At 48.5% G+C, this 22843-nt stretch overlaps 1 protein-coding gene across 4 annotated transcripts in view; it reads right to left on the reverse strand.

Moving 5' to 3' along the window:
• RAB30 (RAB30, member RAS oncogene family) overlaps window positions 1–22843 on the reverse strand; it is a 69270-nt gene that overhangs the window by 28557 nt on the left and 17870 nt on the right. The window contains exon 1 of one of the 4 annotated variants that reach the window (XM_084842532.1): window positions 18178–18250. The exons of 1 other annotated variant lie outside the window; for it this stretch is intronic. The gene's annotated coding sequence lies outside the window, so the exon portion shown is untranslated. Of the gene's footprint in view, window positions 1–17785; window positions 17873–18177; window positions 18251–22843 lie in introns of those variants that run through there. 2 more of the 4 variants (XM_084842533.1, XM_084842535.1) reach the window with 2 other exon arrangements.

A 22843-nucleotide genomic window follows, 5' to 3' on the forward strand; every position in this document is an offset into this window, starting at 1 on the left:
TGGTGTCCGGGTGGCTCAAATGTTCACAGTCGGATCCAACAATCACCCCCCCACCCCCAAAGTTTCCAGAGGCTCAGGGAAAATAAGTCAAAGCCCTTTGGATCCGGGTGCAACACGGCTGTGCACTGCATATTGATGACAAGGTTGGGCTCTGAGCAACGGAAACACAACCTTCGGTATCACTTCAGAAATTGGGGGAGGGAAGGGAGCGCAAAAGAGATCAAGGCTCTACCAGGTGGAGATTTCCCTGCCCTCTTCCATAAAGGAATGTCTGAACAAAAGCAGAAACGAGATGAATTCAAGCTATCACCAGGCCAGTGTACACTTAGAAATAAAGATTCTGCACCAAGGTAAGCCTATGCCAGGGACAGCCCAATTATGAATTATGTCATCTTTCCAGAAATTCTTTCTTCTGCTTTTGCTCCTCATTGGGCTATGCCCCACCTCTTGACCACTGTGGGAAGGGTTGCCACTTTTGAACTGCCCCCCCCCCAGTGCATCACCAAGAGATTTCCCTGAGCCCTGTTCACCCATTCTCCAGAGGTAGAACAAATGTGGGAGGAAGGAGCATGAGAATGCCACTGGTCCTGCCCCACATGATATGCACTGCTGGCCCTGCTCCCTCAACATCTTACTGGTGATGGGCAACAGCTCTTATCTTTAAGCTGAACTTGGACTGGACAATCCCTCAAACAGAAGACGGCCTTCTGGAAGCCCTTCAAATAGATGACTGTAAAAAGAGGACATATGGCCACCCTAACTGGGGATCAGGTTTAGCCTCCCACCCTTAGCCTCCTGAATTTCATCAGCTTATCTTCACAGTCATAAGCACCAGGAACTTGCTCTCTTTTTCTGAAGGGATGCACACACACACACACGCACACACACTATCGCTTACCATTTATCAAATTCTATGCTTGCAGAAGTGAAAACATTGCTCTGCAATTACTAGACCTACGGCTGCAGAACACTCTGCTATTACTAAGCCATTTATTTTTGTGTTTATCTGGAACTGGCTGCTGTCAGGAATATTTGGCTACACTGGTGGTTAGTGGGATACAACAGAGCCCTTGTGCTCCAGGCCTCAATCCCCCCCGCCCCCGGACACCCCATAGCCTACCGGTGTTACAAATTGCGTGCCCCAAAACATTTCCCCCGCTATTTGAGCAGACTTTCTCCGGGATATTGTCTAGACAAAGAAACCGAGTCTCTTTTTTTGCACCCTAAGCATGTACAGGAAATGCATCAATGCTCCTTCCCCGCCAGGCTGCACGCCGTGTAGAATATCTGCCCAGGAACAGCAACACAAACAGGAGGAGTTAAGGGGGCAGCCAGGCTGTTGGTCAGCCAGAACATGCACTGTGGAGAAACGCCAGCATCACAGCGTTTCCCTTAAGGCACTCTGAGGCTGCTGGCGGCTTCCTGAAGGAGCGAAGGATGTAGAAGAGGGAGAAGAGGAAACGGAGACAATAAAAAGTTTCCAAACATAATACAGCCTAAATGCTAATTGGAATGCGGTGTGTATATGCACATATAGCAGAACTTGGGATGAGGCAGGATTTCTCTCTTGCACAACTGTGTTTTTCTGCTTACAAATTAACGAGACATTTTTATTATTTCTATTTATCTATTATGTTGATATTCTGCCCATCCTCAAGAGACTAGGGCAGGACACATGGTTCTTCTCCCTCACCCCCGTTTTACCTTCACAACATTCCTGTGAGGTAGGTTAGGCAAAGAGATAGTGACTGGCCCAAGCTTCATGGTTGAGCGGGGCTTTGAACTTGGGTCTCCCATGTCCTAGACCAACACTCATCTAACCACTGTACCACGCTGGCTGCATATGCAACGGAGACAGCGCAAGAACTAATCAGGTTTTATCTTTGTTCTTCACCCAGCTATGCTTGCTGAAGTATCTGAAGACCAGGATGATTAAAACTAGCCCTGCAATTTGCTGCTCAGTTTGGTGTGAAACAGCTGCTAAGAGACTGAGCTATTAGTAAAAAAAAATCCCTGTTTCAAATCTCTGTAAGAAGTACAGAAGAGGAGCTGTGCTGGATCAGACCAACTGAAGGTAGTCTTATAGCCATTAGGACGAGTAGCCATTCATTTCACCTCTGCTATGAATGCACTAGGTGGCCTTAGGCAAGCTGCTCTCTCTTAGCCTCAGTCCCCCCCCCCCCCAATATGGGGATAATAACACTGACTTAACTTACAAGCTTGTTGTAAGAGTTACAGCTAGATAATAGGTGTGAAGCACTTTGAACACTTGAAAGCAGTATACCAGTGGTAGGGAACGTGCAGCCCTCCAAATGTTCCTGGACTGCAAGACCCGTCTGCCCCACCCAGCATACCCAGTGGTGAGGGGTGAGGGGAGTTGCAGTCCACGAACACCTGGTGTAGTGGCAAGAGTGCTGGACTAGGAGCTGGGAGATCCGGGTTCTAGTCCCCACTCGGCCATGGAAGATCACTGAGTGACTTTGCACCAGTCACAGACTCTCAGCCCAACCCACCTCACAGGGTTGTTGTTGTGAGGCTAAAATGGAGAGGAGGAGGATAATGTAAGCCGCCTTGGGTTCCTTGCAAGACGAAAAAAGGCAGGGTATAAATGCAATAAATAAATAAATTCTCATCCCTGCACTATACAAAAGCAAATTTTTTATTATTATTATTATTGTCGTCGTCGTCGTCATCATCATATTGATGATGGTGATAATGCTCATTTCAAGACACTACTATTGTTCATGCTCAGCCTTCCCTTCTGGAATACGGGGATAAATCCACCCAATCTACCTTACAGGCTTGCTTGAGAAACAAAAGGAAATTGCATTGGGGTGCCACATTTAGTCATTATTCTGCTGAACACGGAAATCAACTAAAAATGTGCCCTCTGATTAATCAGGCACCAGGTTTTAATTTGGTTTTGTAAACATTTTTAGCACAAGAGTCAACAACAACTGATCAAAACTGCAGGTGGCAAGCACTGCAGTAAAGGAGACATCTCCCCACACCACCTGTGTGTGAGAGAAAGGAGAATGCCTCTTCTTAGATCATCCATGTGGCTGCAAAGTAAAGGAGCTGTGCTTTTTTCCCTTTGGAACTGTTGCTTTTTCCTCATATGTAAACTTACGCAGGTTTAATTATTAAGGGTGCAGTCCTATGCATGTTTAGACAGAAAATTGTCCTACAAAGTTGGAAAATTGTCCTACAAAGTACCCTAACTCAATAGTTGGCAGCCTCTGAACTTGGAAGCTGCCAAGTAGCCAATGCATGGTGGGAGGACAGTGCAGGCGATCTTTGCCTCTGGGCTCCAGCTCCGTGCATTTCTGGTAGACGGGTGATTCTGGGAAAAGGGGGCACCTCGGAAGGGGAGGGAAGGAGGCTGGGGCAGCATTAGGAAACAGCCTAACGCAGCCGCCTGTGTCTCCTCCCTGCCCCCGGGAGCACCCCCTTTTCCCCGTCTGTGCACTCCATTTTCCAAACAGAGAGGCAGCTGGGCTGGTTCCCTCCGCTATGAGCAGGGGAAGGAGGGGAGCATCATTTCCTGGCTCCAACATCAGAGCCAGAAACCGAACTATCCTAGGCCTGCCACCCCCCACCTCAGATGCTGCCTGGGGGCATAGGACCGCTTTCTTAATCAACCAAAATTGACCCAGTTAATCAAGTAAGATTTCTTTAATAGGGTGGCAGCTTTGGAAATTACCAAGAGAAGCACGGTGAACACTCTGAAGCACTATAATTCGGCTAAGTATTATTTTTCTTACATAAGGGTTAAATGACATATAATAACTGTGCAGCAATATCTGCTGCTACAGCACGTATTCAGTCTCAAGGGCTCCAGATTCTCCCGGGGTCAAGTGGGAGATAAGCGTCCCCCTTGCAGAGTTATTGCTCCCCCGCCTGAAAGTAAAAGACATTTTGCCAGACCCCTCCCGTGGAGAGCTTTTGCCAGGCCACAGATGCCTGGAAGGAGCCATTTCCTAAAGCAGAACTAAACCGCAGGGGGGGGGGGGAATCCTTTAAATCTCAAAAGGACAATTTAGCCTCAAATACAGAGGGGATGGACTCAGGTGAAGACCAAAATCACCTGTCTTTTCCTATAGATGTGAAGGCTTGGGGGGAAAGGGGAAAAAACTCCAGAAAAAATTTGGAAAACCTCAATTCCCCCCTCCCCCAACACACACAGATGCCCTAAGTAAAAAAAACAAGGGGAAATTTTATTTTTTCATTCTACCCCCCATCCCATTTTTTCCAGGCCTTCACATGTATACCCTTTCCCCATAGAAAAACAAGCTATTGCCTACATGCTCACACTGCGATGAGCAGCTTTTTCATGACCTGAGCAGCCAGAAAAATGAATGCCAACCGCAAACCTGAGACTTGGCCTTGTAGTATCACCAACTTAGGCCTGGTTCCAATGCAACAGTGAAGGCCTAACTATATATGTCAGAGGGAGACCGGGGGTTGGGGGCATGGCCACCACTGGCCCACAACTGCCAGGCCAAAGTGACTACTTTTTTATTTTTTTTATTTATTAAATTTATTAATCGCCCATCTGGCTGGTCACCCAGCCACTCTGGGAGATGTACAACAATAGAACAGTTTAAAACAATAAAATTCTACATTAAAAACATCATATTTTTAAAAATACCCTAACCCACCCCAAATGCCTGCCTGAACAACCACGTTTTTAATGTGCGACAGAAGCTCATTAAAGATGGGGCATGGCGGAGTTCCCTAGGGAGGGAGTTCCACAGAGTGGGGGCCACCACAGAGAAGGCCCTCTCCCTCATCCTCACCAAACTAGCTGCCCTGGCTGATGGGACAGAATCAGTATGGTGTAGTAGTTTGTGTTGTTCTTAGACCTGGGAGACCTGAGTACAAATCCCTGCTCAGCCATGAAGCTTACTAGGTGACTATGGGCCAATCACTGTTGCTCTGCCTAACCTACCACATACACCTACTTGTACATGTCCTATCCTGTGAGGTTAATGTAAGCTTCCCGCAGTTGTCTGGAGCAAGCACAAGATAATAGATAAAACGGACAGACAAAATCCGTGAAACAACATAATCACGTTCAGCGTGGCCTACCCACTCCATTGCCATGCGCAGTGGAGTTGCATTCTGCGTCTTGTTTAACTGAATATTTAGTCGGGGAGATATGGGAGCACACATGTGGAATTCTGCTCCTAGCACGGGATCCTCCTGTCTGAAGCCCTTCAGCTATCGATTTGTTCACCTTCCAAAGATTCTCGAAGAGCCACAAGAGTTGGCTTTTCCCACCGTCAACTCAGACATTCGGTTGGCCACTCTTGAGATCCTGTTCCCAGCCTTAGCTGCCTTATAACAAGGCTGACCACTGGTCCATCTAGCTCTGTGTTGTCTCTGCCGGGGTGGGCAAACTTCAGGTTGGCGGGATCTATGTTATTTATTTATCTGCTAGAACCCTGTCTGCCCAGACAATCATCCCAGTGTTTGAGGTTCCTGGTCCTGCAAGGACTCCATGGACCTGCTCTCTTACAGTTGCTCACAATCCAGTTTTTCTGCCCCACCTCCAATAACCAACGAAGTGCTTCCTTTGTAGGAATGCAGGTGCCATTTTATCTGAAAGGGGGCCTTGCAAGAAGAAAGCCAAGCAAATATAGATGCTGCCCCGATGTATTTTCTCATCCCCAAGGGCATCTTAGATGAGATGTCTGCAGCCACCCATTACACAGTCTAGCCATCAACTTAAAACATCAAGATAGCTACTCTCCTCTCTAGTCACCATATCTCTGACTTGGACACCAAGTGTCGTTCTGGTTCTTTAGCTATCTATAGCTTTCCAAGGAAAGAGATAAATTACTTATTGCAATGTAAATCTGAGACTGCACTGTAAAATAACAAGAAATACATGCAGGCATGGTTGGCCAAACCAGCCTTCCCCAACCTGGTGTCCTTGAGATGTATTGGACTACAACAGCCATCATCCCCAGCCAGCCTGGGATGTGCTGCAGTTCAATGCATTTGGAAGGCATCAGATTGGGGAAGGCTGGTTTAGTCATCATCTTCAACCTTTTTAGACTGAAAGCACATCTTTAACTCTAAGCTGCAACGTGGGACCCATTTTTAATTTTTAACTCTGTATGTCTGCCTTTCTCCCCTACCCCTACCCCACCTGTTTTTCTCATTCTGTGTCTGTCTCACTCTCTTTCTGCTATCCCCACTTCTCTCTCTCTCTCCTTCTTGTAAACAACTTGAAGAAAGCAAAAAAGAAAATGGTGCTGGTGATGTTAGTGTGACTCATGTGAGACTGAGATTAGACCTGGCCACCACCCATTAGCCAAAGAACAACAATCTAGGCTGCAATGATATACCCACTTACCTGGGAGTAAGCCCCACTGAACCCAATGGACTTACTTCCAAGTACATATACATTGGGTTGTGCTGCTAAACCCTAGACCAGGGTGGGAAATTTGTGACCCTCCAGATGTCATTGGACTTTATCTCCTATCAGCCCCAGCCAACATGACCAATGATCAGGGATAATGGCAACTATGGTCTAGCAAGACCTGGAGAGCCACAGTTCCCCAGCCCTGCTCTAGACTCTAAAGCAGGCCTGCACAATTTGTGGCCCACCAAGCCAAACACAGCCTACCAGCCCTGTGCTTAACACCCCCTCTAACCAATCCCAAAGTTAGCAATCCAAAGCCAGCAGGGAAAACAAAATTTTTGAGCTTTTGGATCACCATATGCAGCTCGTGGGCTTTGTTTGGCCTGGTCGGTCACAAGATGTACAGATCTAAAGGCCAATTCAGCAGTTGTTAGTGGGTAAAGCAGAAAGAAGAAAATATATACATCTTTGTGGATAAAGCAATGCTAGAAATACTGACAGACATTTCTCACTTGTAGTTGCTACATAGCGCAGTTAAGCATTCAAGGCACATTCCAGAGTATACCCATATAAAGAGACAGCTCCCTGCCTTCAAGAAGCTTAGAATCAACAATGGGGGAGTCAACAAAGAGCAGAGAAGAATGGTAACAGGGGAGTGTGAGCAAATGCAGTCACGTTTACAATTATTGTTGAATCCATGTTCAACCACCCCTAAACCAAAGGAGCCAGCACCTGCAGAATCAGGCAACAGCCTTTTAAAAAACATAGACAGCTCCTCGGGGGGGGGGGGGAGTTAACAGCAGGTCCAAACCAGCCAGTCTGCACAAGGCCTCTGCATATTGCTGAGACAACAGTTCTCCTTGAGCAAGTTCCAGCCAGTACCTGCCACAGTGATCTATCCAAGGTCCTGACAGTCCCTCACCTTGCCTTACTTTGTCTGTTGTGAACCCACATAGCTAGACATGACTCTCCCCTATTGGATGCGACTCTGCTTTTCCAGTAAGAGCAACTGCTTCTAATCAGCCTCCCCTGGGAGTCTTGGACCAAGCTAGGATAGCAGAGAAACTCTTTTCCATTTTTACCCCCCACCCCACCCCACTGTCGTGCTATGGTCCATGGGGTCACGAAGAGTCGGACACGACTGAACGACTGAACAACAAACCACCCCACTCATCCCATTTAGAAAGGGAGTGTTAAGCAAAGGGAGGTCAAATTTACAAAATGTCACCCCTGATTCCCCCCTACCACAATCATCATCATCATTTTTTATAACACTTTTGAGTGTTCAAAGCACCTTAGTACATATTACACAGAAGAATGGGGTACATCAAGTGAGAAGAACGTAGGACGGTACCACCACACATTTGTGTGTGTGTGTGTGTGTGTTTAAACAAATCTCCCTGTAAGTTTTTTTAAAAGCACAGTAAGGACTATCAGTGCAAGACTGTATGTGAATGCATGTTCTCTATGTTTAAAAAAGACCTCCCTGTAACTAAAATCTAGCATAGTAAGAAGAGGGCTATGAGTGTGAGAGAGAAATTACAGCAGTAAGAGATGCGGATTGCTTTTCTTCTAAGAAACAAAAGGATTTCTCAACTCCAAAATCCAATGCATTACAGTCTTAAAGATGAGAGCTGCATTCTTCAGGGTGGGATGGAAAGGGCCTGGGAGCTGTGCTTCCTGGATAAATGTCTTTGGTCTGATTTAGTCACCAGTTTCAAAAGGAAGGGGATAGGGTCCTTTAATTACAATGCCTAGCATGGCATATTTTATGCTGCAGCCCAGCACAGAACAACCAAACCTCAAGCAAGATAACCCCCTAGGGGGAATTTTTCTCTGCAGAGATGTTAATGCAACTGCATTCTGGCACAGGGGGAACATTCAGACCTTTACGGTGCCCCCCCCCCCCGCAGCCTGGGAATTGGAAATCAAGGCTGGCATCAATGCACTATCAACATCTATTCCAAGCTCTGCTACAGACAATAACTTTTAAAGAGACTTGGAAGCAGTTATTAAAAGCGATTACTGCCTCGGGATAAATACCTTGGCATTCCTGGACCCCAAAAAGGTTTTGTAGGTTGAAGTACAGGAAATAAAAAACCCTGTCTTACTGGTTCAGACCATGGCCCATCTAAACTAGGGGTCCCCAACCTTTTTGGACCCATGGGCACATTTGGCAATTTGAGAAACTGCTGCGGGCACCACCACAAACTGGCTCCCAGCATGTGGCTAGTCACATAATGGCTGCCTTGGGGGCCCGGCTAGTCAAAAGTGAGCTAAAGCGGTGGGTAGGGAGAGAAATAGCGAGGCTAGAAGCTGGGAGGGAGGGGGAAATAGCAAGGCAAAGGGGTAGAGGGGAGAGAAAGAGCAAGGCTAGAGGCTGGGAGGTGGGAGAAACAGCAAGGTAAAGACATGGGGAGTCAAATAGTGAAGACAGAGGCTGGGAGGGAGGACAAAACAGGAAGGCAAAGGGGCAGAGAAAGAGCAAGGCTAGAGGCTAAGAGGGAGGGGAAACAGTGAGCTAAAGAGGTGCAGGAGATAGAAATAGCAAGGCTAGAAAGGGAGCGAAAGAAGACGGCCCTAAACATGTCCAAACTTTTTAATTAAATTTTTTTTTTTTTAAGGGGCAGGTACTTTTTGAGCTTTGTGGCCACCCTTGGAAATCCCTGCAAGGTCTAAACCAGTTGGGGACCCCTGGTCTAAACCAGTATTCAAGTGGCCATCCAGACACTGGTAGGCAGTGACAGGCAGGATGTAAATGTGATGGCTTTCTTAGACATACAGTGTGGCTTGTTAACCACCCTGAACATCCCAGCAACAAACCATGGGTTCTCAAGGTGGCTTGTCTGAGAAAAATAAGCCACATTGCATGGTTAACAAGCCACCCTGTGGAAAATGTCCTGGGTTCTGACAACACGCTAACACATGGTTCAACTAACAACCCAAGGTTCAGCAACAGCTCACACTCAACCACTTAGCATTGTGCTGTGTGAAAATCCCTTTTTGACTCCTGATTAACAATAGCAACAAAAAGGCTTTCTCCCCCTAAATGAGGTTATTGGCATCCCTGATCTGTAGTAACTCAGATGTAGATTTGTACTTCTCTCTGCAGCTTGTTCCAGAGTATGACTCACAAGATACAGTAGGTAACTAGCCGCCATTTTGAGAGACAGTGTCCTGTAGTGGTTAAGGGTGCTGGACTAGGACGGGGGAGTTCCAGACTCAAATCTGTACTCAGCCCCAAAGTTCACTGGGTGACCTTAGACCAGGAATGTTTAACCTCATGCCTGTCATGCCCCTGCTGGAGGGATTCTCCTCCTGAGAAGCCAGAACTCCCTAAGACAGATGAAGCTATGGCGCCGCCTCTGTCAGGAGACGTGAGGGAATCTGGGCCCTCAGGAGAGAAGACTATGGCTCTGCCCGTGCCAGAAGAGGGGAGTTCTGCTTCAGAGGCACAGGCTGAGCATCCACCCAGTCCCAGAGAGCGCTGTCGCCTTCAGAGGCAGATCAATAAGTCTCCTTTAAGACGAAGTACACGATTCCAAGGAAGAACTCCCCAGGAGCAAGGATTGTACTATACGGCAGCTAAGCTGTGGGTAGGGCTCAGATGGCCCTGGGAATATAAGCCTGCAATTTCTGTCTGGGCTTTGCTGAAAACAACACTGGTTCTCAGCTCCAGCTTCTTGTATCCTGACCATAAGTCATGTTTGGACCTCTGTGTTATTGACCTTGGACTTCTGCCTGACGCTGCCTCTGGATTCTGATTAGGCTTGCCTGCTACCCATGCACTTGACCTTGGCCACGTCCCTGGCTTATCTCCGGAAAATCCTTGTTTGCCAGTAAAAACTCTGCTTCACTCTTGGCCTCCTCCTCCACGGCAATTAACGGTGTGTGTTTGCATAGGAGGGAGCTGAACAGGACAGTGCCAGTGGGCCAAATGCAGCCCACCTAGAGTCCAAATCCAGTCCTCTGGAGCACCCCAGATGGCCTTGTACCCTTCCTCTGGCCACACCCCCTTTCCCCAGACCACCAATCATCTGCTGGCTTCCTGGCTTTTTCAGTGTGTTTTTTCCCCATTCAAAGAAGTCGAAATGCCTCTCCTAAGGCTTAGTTACTGGCAGTAATAGCTTAAAATACCCTAGCATTTTCCCCCCTGCCCCCCACTAGGATGTGGCCCCTGAGAGCTTCTCTGAAACTGAATTTGTCTCTCAGGCTGAAAGAGGTTCCATGTCCCTGCCCCAGGCCAATCACTGACTGGGTTCGTATGACACAACAACTCATCGTGGGTAACAAGCCACGGCGCACTGTTGTCTTGTCCGAAACCAGACCGCTTCCTGCACAGTGGCTTATTGTTCGGCAACAAGCCACCCTGACAACCTAGGGCTTGCTCTTGGGGTTGTTCAACCCATGATGGGTTGGCGTGTTGCACGAACCCAGCAGAGCCAACCCATTGTAGGTTGTGGCGATTGGGTACAGAGCTGCTTGGCACATGCGGCAAAAAGCCCTGCAGAGCATTCGGTGCAAATGGAAGCCACAAATTACAAATGGAAGCCACGAAAAGGAGGTGGACCCGAGATCTGTTTTATAAGGACTTGCTGCATATGCTACCTCCAGTGCTAAAGGCAGTGAGCCTATGTACACCAGTTGCTGCGGAACATGGGTGGGAGGGTGCTGTTGCACCCATGTCCTGCTTGTGTGTTTCCGGGGGCAGCTGATCAGCCACTATTCTATGATTCTATGACTAGATGGACCCTTGGTCTGATCCAGCATGGCTCTTCTATGTTCTTATGGAGAATCAGGGAGGTATGGAATGGAAGCAGGGTACTCACAAGTGTCAGTTCAGCACTTAAAACCCAGAGGATCACCTTGCTAAATGGGCAATCTTGTCCCCTTTCTGGAACCTATCACTGCCAACGGTGCACAAATTAGCCTAAATGCAGTCTCATCTTGTCAATTTCCTTGCATGTTTCATACTGCATTTTGCTGCCTTTCACAGCTGAAATATACAAGAATATTGACGAGTCAAGGCTACACATATTGGACAGCTGTAAGCATGCATTGGCGCACCTCAGAAAGACCGGCAAAAAATAATTAAGAAAAATACGAACACATTTGCGCAAATGTCTGGGGCTGAAAAATTAAAAAGCCAGGGAACAAAAAGGAATCATGAATGGAGTGGGGGACAGGATGGGCAGACAAGACAGGTTCTGCCACGAAGGACACTGGGATGCCAGCTGGAGGACCAAGGGGGAAGAAGGGGGAGACGAACCCACGGTGAGCCCGATCATCTATCAGGCACATCGTGGTTGTTCCGCGAACAATGCACACTGCATAGCTTATTCGCAGGATGGGTTGTGTGCTGTGCGAACGCAGCCACCATCTCTCAGCCTAATCTCCCTCACAGGCCCGTTATTTCCCCCCTTCATTTTATCATCATGAGGCCTGGCATCTGCACCTCACACCCTCAGGCAGCTGGCAGGGTGCTCATTGGCACTGATGACTGCCCTTGGCCCCCAGCCATGAGCTTCTGCAATGGCAACACCAGGCAGCAATTTTAATTTCCCACAATGCCCCCAATGTAGAATTATCTGAGGCATTATGGAAATTTTAAAAGTTGTGGTCCCCACTAGGGGGCCTCCAATGCCATGAAGTGGCACTACATTGGGCACTCCAACACACTGTGGGAATTCAAATAGCTGCCTGCTGTTGACAGATAAGCCTGCAGATACCCCCCCCCCCCCCCGAGGACTGCTTGCCAATGTCCCCTTCAAATCTGGGGCGAGCCCTAGGGAAAAACAGGTACACTACTCGAAACAAAGGAAGGGTAAAAATATAAAAAAATAAATAACACCAGGCTATGCCCACGCCACTATGATCAGTGGTCCTCAAGGTCCTAGTTATTTATTTATTTATTTATTTATTTATTTATTACATTTATATCCCGCCTTTTTTCCTCCAAGGAACTCAAGGTGGCGTACATAATCCTCCTCCTCCTCCATTTTATCCTCACAACAACAACCCTGTGAGGTAGGTTGGGCTGAGAGTATGTGACTGGCCCAAAGTCACCCAGTGAGCTTCCATGGCCGAGTGGGGACTAGAACCCGGATCTCCCGACTCCCAGTCCAGCACTCTAGCCACTACACCATGCTGGCTCTAATTAAACTTCCCCTTCCCATACTGTTCCCATTCCCAGCCGTTTTGCTTTTCCCCTGATCTGTTTGGCTTCACACAGGGCTGCTTGAAATTCAATAGCTACAGACTGTCCTGAAAAGAAAAGAAAAACACCCCACAGACACACAGGAACATATAATCAACTGTCATGTGCTCTCGTAGCGTGTTGAAACCTTGAGGCTGAAAAAATTGTGCTGAAATGAGGTTTAAAGCTGTAATGGGACAATAATGCTGAATAATCAGAAGAGGCTACAGCGCTGGAAGCACGTGAATGGAAAATCAAATTTTAAAAACCCCACGCCACAACATCACATCCTTCTACCAGAAATCAAGTTATGCTTTTTACTCTCACCATATCTATGGGGGAATATTTATATTTCCACTTAGAATCTGTCAGCTGCCTTTCAAGAAAATGTTCATGGTGATATTTAATGGGCACACTGAACCACCACCCTACATACCTCAGTGTTGTCCCCAAGAACATCCCATTTACTTTATGCCATAAGAATGAATGGATGTGGTTCAGGAAGGAGGGGAGAACATGTGGGAGTGGGGTGCAGTGGTTAGAGTGTTGGACTGGGGAGACGGCGGTTCAAGTCCGCACTCAGCCATGAAGCTCACTGGGTGACCTTGGGCCAGTCGCTGACTCAGCCTAATCTACCTCACAGGGCTGTTGTGAGGACAAAATGGGGGAGAGGAGGATCATGTATGTCCCCTTGGGCTCCTTGGAGGAAAGGTAGGATATAAATGTAACAAACAATAATGTGGGAGAGGGAGAAATGGTGTCTCCTCACCTCCCAGCTTCTCTGCAATATACATATGATCCTTCCACCATCAACCTCCTCTCATAATGACATGCATGTTGCTAGTTACAGCTAATAATCTGTCTATTAATTGTAATAAATCCTAATATATGGCCAGGACTGTCTGTTTCCTGTGATTCCATGGGGGACAGAAGGGGGTGGGAAACTACACACCACAGAAGGCCCAGGAAAGGGATCTTGAAGTTGTGGTGGATGGCATAATGAAAATGCCGACCTAGCGTGCAGCAGCTGTAATAAAAGGCAAATTCCGTGTTGGTGATCTATCATTAGAAAAGGCATCAAAAATAAAACTGCCAATATCTTTGGGCCTTTGTACCAGGGGTGCACACTCTTTTCAGTCCCAAGGGCCACATATGATGTTGGATCACAGGTTGGGGCAACACACACATATAAGCATATACACATACAGCAATCCTGACACATCGCCCTTTCCTCACCAGTAGCAACAGCGAGAAAAGAGCAGTCTGTATCAGGATAGCTGGGGGAGGGAAATCAGTTGCAGCGGCAGGGGAATTGGCGCACCCATGTGGGATGCCGCGATTAAAGTCTTGGGTAAGACTTTGCATACAACTCATGTGTTCTGCACCCTTGCTTTATGCAACAGCACACAGTTAAACAATGGAATCCACTCCCACAAAGTGTAGCAATGGGCACCAAGTCGGATGGCTTTAAAATGGGATTAGACAAATTCATAGAGGAGAAGGCTTTAAAGGCTACTAATCCTGATGGCTATGTGCTACCTTCTAAGAAGTGCTTTTCAGAAACCCACAAGCATTTATTTATTTAACGCTAATATACCGCCTCCCATGCCAAAGGGCTGTAACTCAGTGGTAGAGCCCCTGCTTTGTATGCAGAAGTTCCCAGGTTCAATCCCCAGCATTTCCAGCTAGGGCTGGGAAAGAATCCTGCCTGAATCCCTGGAGAGCCGCTGCCAGTCAATTTTGAGAACACCAAGGGTGTGACTCAGGATAAGGCAGGCTCCTGTGTTCCTTAGGGAGCAATCCTTTCAGGACAGGTGGCCACCTCTGAACTCAGAGGCGACCGCCTAGCCCATGCAGGGCAGGCAGAGCACGGAGGTGATCTTCTCCTCTGCGCTCCGGCCACCCTGCACTTGTGGCTAGACAGCCAATTTCGGCTATCTAGCCGAATGGGACTTCAGAGTGCGAGGAGGCCAGATGACACATAGGAAGCATTGTACAAGCAATTCCACAGTCCTTGCCCTGGGGAAACCCCCTTTTGCCCTGCTCCACACTGCTCATCTGAGTGCGGAGCTCGGGGACGATCTGCGCCACCTACAAGGTGGCAGGAGAGGGGGCAAGGAGGAGGTTTTCCAGGAACCAACCTCGAAGCATGGCCTCCGAGGTCGGTTCCCAGAAACCGAATAATCCTATGGCTGTCTAGCCACTGTCTAGCAGCCATAGGATTGCGACCTTGTTTACTGAAAAGCCATCAAGCATAGCATGAAATGATGGTCACCAGTTTGGATGGCTTTAAAAGGAAATTAGACAGATCCATGGAGGATATCAATGGCTACTAGTCCTGATGGCCACATGCTACCTTCACTATCAATGGCAGTATGCCTAAGTACACCAGTTGCTGGGGAACATGGGCAGGAGGGTGCTGTTGCACTCTTGTCCTACTCGTGTGATTCCCACAGGCAGCTGGTTGGCCACTGTGTGAACAAAATGCTGGATTGGATAGGCCTTGGTCTGGTCCAGCACGGCTATTTTTATAGTACTACTGGGAGCAGAATTCAACCTCCTGAGGATCTCAGCTTTTGTTTTGTTTCTTTAAACAAGTTTCTAGTCCTTATGGCAACAAAGAGTTCTGGCCTAAGCTTATTCCCAACATGCTTGTTTTCTACACTCAGGGACTTATTTATTGTATGTGGAGGAGTTTCACGTGAGACCCATTCACAATCTGAAGTGATCCTGGCCAAACACAGGTTTACTACCTCAGTGAGAGGTAGGGCCCAGTCTCATTCCCACCTTTTGCAATATGGGGATGGCAATACTGACCTACCTAGAGATGTCATAAGGGTTGCTTAGATCAGGGACAGGCAACCTTTCAGGCCCATGGGTGCATTTTCCTTTTTTTAAAAGACTTTTCTGCCCCCACCCCCGCATCCTCTCTTTTCTGCTCCCCTCTAAGGATTCTCCCGTTTCCGCCTCCCCTTCCTCCCGTATAGTTTCTTCCTCCTCCCCTTCCTCCCGTATAGGGTTTCCATCCCACTCCATCTCTATTTTTTTCTTTCTTCCTGCCACTGCACTCTCCTCTTCCTCCTGCCTGCGATTTCCTTCCCCTCACCACTGCCATGCTCACTTCTTCCTCCTACTCCCCCATCCCTGATTTCCTTCCCGTTGCCACTGTACTCACCTCTTCCCCCTCCACCCGCCTGTGATTTCCTTCCCACCATGCTCACCTCTTCATCCTCCCCCTGCATTCACCTGCCCACAATTTCCTTCCCCCTTGCCACCTTCGGCTTCCTTCTTTCTCATTAGAGCTGCTGAGGTGACCACGGATGTAGGCGGCAGAAGCGGAGGCAGGGGAGAGGAAACTGGCGGAGGTCGTCTGGTGGGTGTACTCAGGGGTCTCGGTGGGCACTGCTGCACCCACACACACTGTGTTGACAAACCCTGGCTTAGAAAAAGTATGCAAAGTAGTCTGAACACGCTAAAATGCTGTAGTTTTTACCATGTTTTACAAATGATTATTACTAGGACAGCATCATGGCTTGACATTTTCAGACACTTGCCAAGATGCAGCTTCTAGCAGGGGGTCTTCTGCGGACCCCTGGAGCTGTTTCACCCACACTTTCCCTGCTCAGTGGCCTGGCTTCTTGATTTTTCTATTTGTGCCTCAAACACAATGACTCTCTCCTCCCCATCCTTGCCTCAGCAGCACATGCTGCTCATGGGGGCAGGCGACCAGCCCACTGATAAATTCCACAAAGCTGAGCCACGTGACACTTTCTGCAGCAGCTAAATTGCAATCCTGGAGAGGAGACAATCAAAGCCTCAGCCGGACAAGCACCACTGTTAATGATGCTGTGCAACCCTGCACACCCCAGGCGTTCCCCAGCTGGCTGCCTTCAGGGTCAAAAACTGAGTGCTGTCAACTTGCATCGGCAGGATATCACCACACGAGGAGGAGGAGGGGAGAAGGCATGTGCAGCATTACAAGCAAGACACATCTGGAATCCCAATTATTTTGCCAGCCTCCCCTTCTTAGTTCCTCCAAATCTCCTTGGCCAGACTCCTTCCTTTTGGGAAAACTCCCTTCCATTTGCATGAAAATAAACTTTGAAAGCAGGGACAATGACCTATTGAGGCCTAGAATCATGCAGCACTCTGCAAAAGAGGGCTTCCACCCACCACATGCTGCACCCATAGGAGCCTTAAGTACCCCCAGATTTCTGTTTGAAAACAAACAAAAATTAGCAGCAGGTCCAATTAGCACCGTTGCACTTGTGGAGGAAATCTTAAACTATGCCTCCGCCAGCTGTTAGACCCAGATTCTGTGTAGTTGAACTGCGGGAGGAGGCAAGGCCAGAGCGAGAGGCAGGCAAAGGTGAAAAAGACAGACTGAATTTAGCAACAGCACATTTCCTGGTTGCTCAGAACACTGCGCATGTCAGACTCCTTAGCTTTTATAAGGGGCAACAGGCATCACTACCATAGGCTCTGGCCTGCTGGGCAAAGCAGACTTCCTTTGCTGTTCTCTCGTTTGGCCAGAGTCGCTGGCAAGGCACAAGGGACCACAGCTCAGAGTCCGAGCACATGCTTTGCATGCAGAAGGTGCCAGGTTCAATCCCTAGTAAAAGAATCAGGGAGCATCTGATGGGAAAGGAACTCCTGCCCAAGACCCCAGAGAGCCAATCAAAGGAGACGATACTTGGCTAGATGGGCAAATAGTCTAACCTGGTATGAAGCAGCTTCCCATGTTCTGAGGCCGAATACCAGCTGTGCATTCCTCATGTCAAGAGTTCAAGACCTGCTTTGGTCACAAGTTCTGGCACCAGCAGTCTTCGTTGCTGAGAGAGGCCAGTTTTTACCCATACCCCATACACAGAGTTCCTCTGTTTTAGATCCTGTGGTTGTTTGTGTTTAAATCATGCTGGATGTGCACAGTGGCGTTCACGTAGTTGTACACACAGTGAATAATTTTGATGCAACATGTAAGTGAGGGGGAGCGGCGGGGAAACACCTTGACGCATATTTGCAAAATGTGGAGCAGCCCGAATTGGGCAAAGGACATACAACCACACACACACACACACACACACACACACACACAGGACAATTAGCAAAGCATCTCATGGATAATGAAAGACTCTGGGCAGAACACAGAGGGAGTAAGAAAAACTGAGGGACACTGGTCCAAACACATACAAGGGGCACTATCTTCAGTGACGTACCAACCTTGATGCAGGAAATAGAGAAGGGCCCAGGAAATGGAGGATTCGTCAGAGATCATTAGTCCTGGGGTGCAGACTGCTCATGCTATTTTCAGTGATACATTATTTGAAAAAATCTTGTGCATTTCCCTTAGAACAGCTTTTCCTAATCTGGTGCCCTCCAGATGTATTGGACTGGAACTCCCATAATTCTCCAAGCAGCATGGGCAATGCTGTGCTCTGTGTGGTGTTTAAGCCTCAGGGTTAAAAGCCTTGAGTTCTAGGCACAGAGCGCTGGAATGCATCTGTGCACCAGCTCTCTCCCTTATCTTTCCCCTGCTAACCTTGTTCTTCTCTGAACCTCCCTGTGTTTAGATCTTGGACTGTCCACTGGCCTTGTCTTTGGAACTCACCTTGGCTACACCCCTGGAGCTCTGTCACCGTCACTGTAAATGAGACTCTGAGCTTGCAGAACTCAGTTTAGGGCATTTAAACCTCAAAAAGGTATTTTTACTCATAAACAGAGAGAAATGAAGGCACCAAAGCATTTTAGAAAAGGATAAGATTATCTTTGTCTCCCAGAGTCTGGCTCTGCAGTGACGGAAGCCACTGAACTAGCCCAAAGTCTTCGTAAAAGTTGCCGTCTGCCGTCTGCTTATTTACATCTGCATACGAATCATAACTGTCAATATCTGACCCCACCCCCAATAGGAAAAGCATTTTCCTCCCACAAGGATATTTATTTATTTATTATTTATTTATTTCATTTCTATACCGCCCAATAGCCGAAGCTCTCTGGGCGGTTCACAAAAATTAAAACCAAACAACACACAATACAACAATTTAAAATATATAGAACATTAAAACCACAATATAACAATACAACCACAATAAAACCTAGCAGCAGTACAGGAGTTTAAAATACAGATTTAAAACAGCAAAGATAAAAATTTAGAAAGCTAAAATGCCTGGGAAAATAAAAAGGTCTTCACCTGGTGCCGAAAGGAGTACAATGTAGGCGCCAGGCGAACCTCACTAGGGAGCTCATTCCAGAGCCGGGGTGCCACAACAGAAAAAGCCCTCCTCCTAGTAGCCACCCGCCTCATTTCCTTTGGCAGGGGCTCACGGAGAAGGGCCGCTGATGATGATCTTAAGGTCCAGGCAGGCACATATGGGAGGAGGCGATCCTTCTGGTAACCTGGCCCCAAGCCGTTAAGGGCTTTGAATGTTAACACCAGCACTTTGAATCGGGCCCAGAAATGGACTGGCAGCCGGTGCAGCTGGAAAAGTACTGGCGGAATATGAGCTCGCAGGCCAGTCCCTGTTAACAATCTTGCTGCCCTATTTTGGACCAGCTGAAGTTTCCGGACCGTTTTCAAAGGCAGCCCCACGTATAATGCATTGCAGTAATCCAGACGAGAAGTTATCAGAGCATGGATAACTGTAGCTAGGCTATTTCTGTCCAGATAAGGGTGTAGTTGGTATACCAGCCTAAGCTGATAAAAAGTGCTCCGTGCCACTGAGTTCACCTGTGCCTCAAGTGACAGTTCTGGATCCAAGAGCACCCCCAAACTACGAACGTGATCCTTTAGGGGGAGTGCAACCCCCTCCAGAACAGGTTGAATATCACCTAGCTGGGCGGACGAACCACCCACTAACAGTACCTCCGTCTTGTCTGGATTGAGTTTCAGTTTATTAGCCCTCATCCAGTCCATTACTGTGCCCAGGCACTGGTTCAGAACAGCCACTGCCTCACCTGGTTTTGATGAGAAAGAGAGGTAGAGCTGGGTGTCATCCGCATATTGATGGCACCTCAGCCCACACCTCCGGATAACCTCCCCCAGCGGTTTCATGTAGATGTTAAACAGCATGGGGGATAAAATAGAGCCCTGTGGAACCCCATGGCACAATTGCCATGGCACAGAGCAATAGTCCCCCAGCACCACCTTCTGGAATCGGCCATCCAAGTAGGAGCGGAACCACTGTAGTGCAGTGCCTCCTACTCCCAACCCAGACAACCTATCCAGAAGGATACCATGGTCGATGGTATCGAAAGCCGCTGAGAGGTCCAGGAGAATCAACAGGGTCACACTCCCCCTGTCCCTCTCCCGGCAGAGGTCATCCCACAGGGCGACCAAGGCAGTTTCCGTTCCAAAACCAGGCCTGAAGCCCGATTGAAATGGATCTAGATAATCCGTTTCATTCAAGAGTGCCTGGAGCTGTCCTACAACCACCCGCTCAAGCACCTTGCCCAGGAAGGGGATGTTGGCCACTGGCCTATAATTGTTAACATCCTCTGGGTCCAGGTTAGGCTTTTTCAGGAGTGGTCTAATTACTGCCTCTTTTAAAGCAGCAGGCACCACTCCCTCTCTCAAGGAGGAATTTACAACCTCCTGGACCCAGCCGGACAACCCCTCCTTGTTTGATTTAATAAGCCATGAAGGGCAAGGGTCAAGCACACAAGTGGTCGATCGGACTTGGCCAAGCACCTTGTCCGCATCCTCAGGCCTCAGTAACTGAAACTCATCCAATAAAACTGGACCAGACGGTGCTCTGAATGCCTCTACCAATGGAACTGCATTAACGGTGGTGTCCAATTCATGACGAATCTGAGCGACTTTATCCTCAAAGTGCCGCGCAAACTTGTCACAGCGTGCTACCGAGGGTTCCACCGTCTCTCTCCCTGGCCCAGAATGTAACAGGCCGCGAACCACTCGGAAAAGCTCCGCTGGACGACACTGAGAAGATGCAATGCTGGTGGAAAAGAACTGCCTCGTTGCCACCCTCACCGCCACAGAGTAGGCTCGATAGTGGGCTCTTACCTGTGTTCGGTCAGACTCAGCACAAGTTTTCCTCCACCTGCGTTCTAGCCGTCTCCCCTCTTGCTTCATTGCCCTCAGCTCAGGTGTATACCAAGGAGCTGACCGGGCTCTGCTCAGAGGGAGAGGGCGCTTGGGCGCGATCGTGTCAACCGCCCGAGTCATCTCTGCATTCCACAGAGCGACCTGGGCTTCGACAGGAGCACCAGCCATACCAGCAGGAAAATCCCCCAGAGCCCTCTGGAATCCATCGGAATCCATTAATCTCCGGGGGCGGACCATTTTAATAGGTCCCCCACCCTTGCAGAGGGGAAAGGCCGCCAGAAGTCTAAACCTCAGCAGGAAGTGATCTGACCATGACAAAGGGACAGATGTTAATTCCTCTACTTTCAGATCACCATCCTCCTGCCCAGTCGAGAAAACCAGATCAAGCGTGTGTCCTTTTATATGCGTTGGGCCGATGACATGTTGGGACAGCCCCATGGTTGTCATGGCGGCCATGAAGTCCTGAGCCGCCCCGGATACAGCGGTCGGCATGGAAGTTGAGATCCCCCAGGACCATCATCCTGGGGGTCCTCAACACCAAGTCCGAGACCACCTCCGTCAGCTCAGGCAGGGAGTCTGATGGGCAGAGGGGTGGGCGGTACACCAACAGAATCCCTAATCTGTCCCGGGTACCCAACACAAGGTACAAACACTCAAGATCTGCACTCGAATGAGCAGGAAGCCTGGAGAGGGAGATTGAATTCCTATAGACCACGGCAACCCCCCCTCCCCGACCCTCAAGTCGGTGTTGGTGCTGCACCGAGTACCCAGGAGGGCACAGCTGGGAGAGAGTGACCCCTCCCAGTTCCCCCACTCAGGTCTCAGTAATACATGCCAGGTCAGCCCCCTCATCCACAATCAAATCATGGATGAGGGAGGTCTTATTTTGGGCCGACCTGGCATTCAGCAGCAGCACCACCAGACCCGAGGGCAGACTGGTAAGGCTGCCAGGAACCATCAGGTTGGGGGAAGAACCAGAAGAGGGGGCAGCTGTAAGGTGTCTAGCCCCTCTTCTCCTCAGCTGGCCTGTTAATCCCCCAGGATGCTTTCAAAGGTGGAGTTGTGTTGGATACTTGGCCAATCCAGCTTTGGGAATGGGGGGTTAGTGCCACTTGCTGATTTGGGCCCAGCCAATGAGGATTTTTGATGCCAGCCCTTAGAGGTTGTTGTTCATTACTCAAGGCAAATGGTTCGATAAGGAGGGGAAGTTTCTGGATGACATCCATTTAGGTGGACATTTATCAGATGGCTGGCTGGCTCATAAGGAAGTGGATTGGGAGTGATGGGTAGAGGACAGCTCCCTGGGGCACATCTGCCGTTTCATGGCCTGTGACCAATCAGTATGGTCACATGCCGTTCTTGGAGCTAGTTTTCAATTTACAGAGAGCTGATATATCAAAAAGCCACCCTCCTCCCAAAAAAGATGGAGTTTCCACATGACAAAGTGACCTGAAGAAATCATCACTGTAATGGCTTTGCTAGATCAGGACAAAGGTGCACCTAGGCCAGACATATAAGCCTCTTGATTTTGCTACCAAAAAAGAAAGTGTTTCACAAGCGATTCACGCCCAGGAAACTCTGTTTTAAAAAAGCGCAACCTGTCATGCGCCCTATTGAAAAAGCACAGCAAGAGTAACCATGTATGAACAGCACAGCCTTACTCAACAGATTTGCTCTGCTGAACACAGTGGGGGTCACAGCTGCTGGCTGCAATCAGTAAGAGTTTGGGAGACTTTAAAAAGAAGCAGCAGGTGAGACACCAGAGGAACAGCACAGTGAAAGGAAAAGGAACTGGATTCTGTGCAATCTTGAATACTATCAAGAGCCGAGTACATAGATTCCTCTGTGGCCCACTTAATTGCAAGGGCTGTCACACAGAAGAGAGGAAAAACTCATTTCTCTGCTGCCCCAGAGGGCAGGGATAGATCTAACAGGCTTGAGTTATAGGGTTAGGGTTAGATTGTGGTTAAACATTAAGATACAGAAGGGTAAATTGTGGCTGAACATTAGGACAAATTTCCTGACAGTAATGGCAGTTTGATGATGGAACTCGTTACCTATCTGGTGGGGAGGGGGGGCACTATTCTGCTTGGAGGCCCTCAAGCAGAAGCTGGGCAGCCATCTCCTGGGGAAGCTGTAGCTCTGGATTTCCTGCATTGAACGAGGGGTCAGACTGGATGGCCTCCAAGCCCCTCTCCAACTCTGTGATGCTATT

This window comes from Heloderma suspectum, chromosome 3 (genome assembly GCF_057233095.1).
Source record: "Heloderma suspectum isolate Gila_16-S chromosome 3, 16-S_ref, whole genome shotgun sequence".
In the NCBI taxonomy this organism is placed as follows: Eukaryota; Metazoa; Chordata; class Lepidosauria; order Squamata; family Helodermatidae; genus Heloderma; species Heloderma suspectum.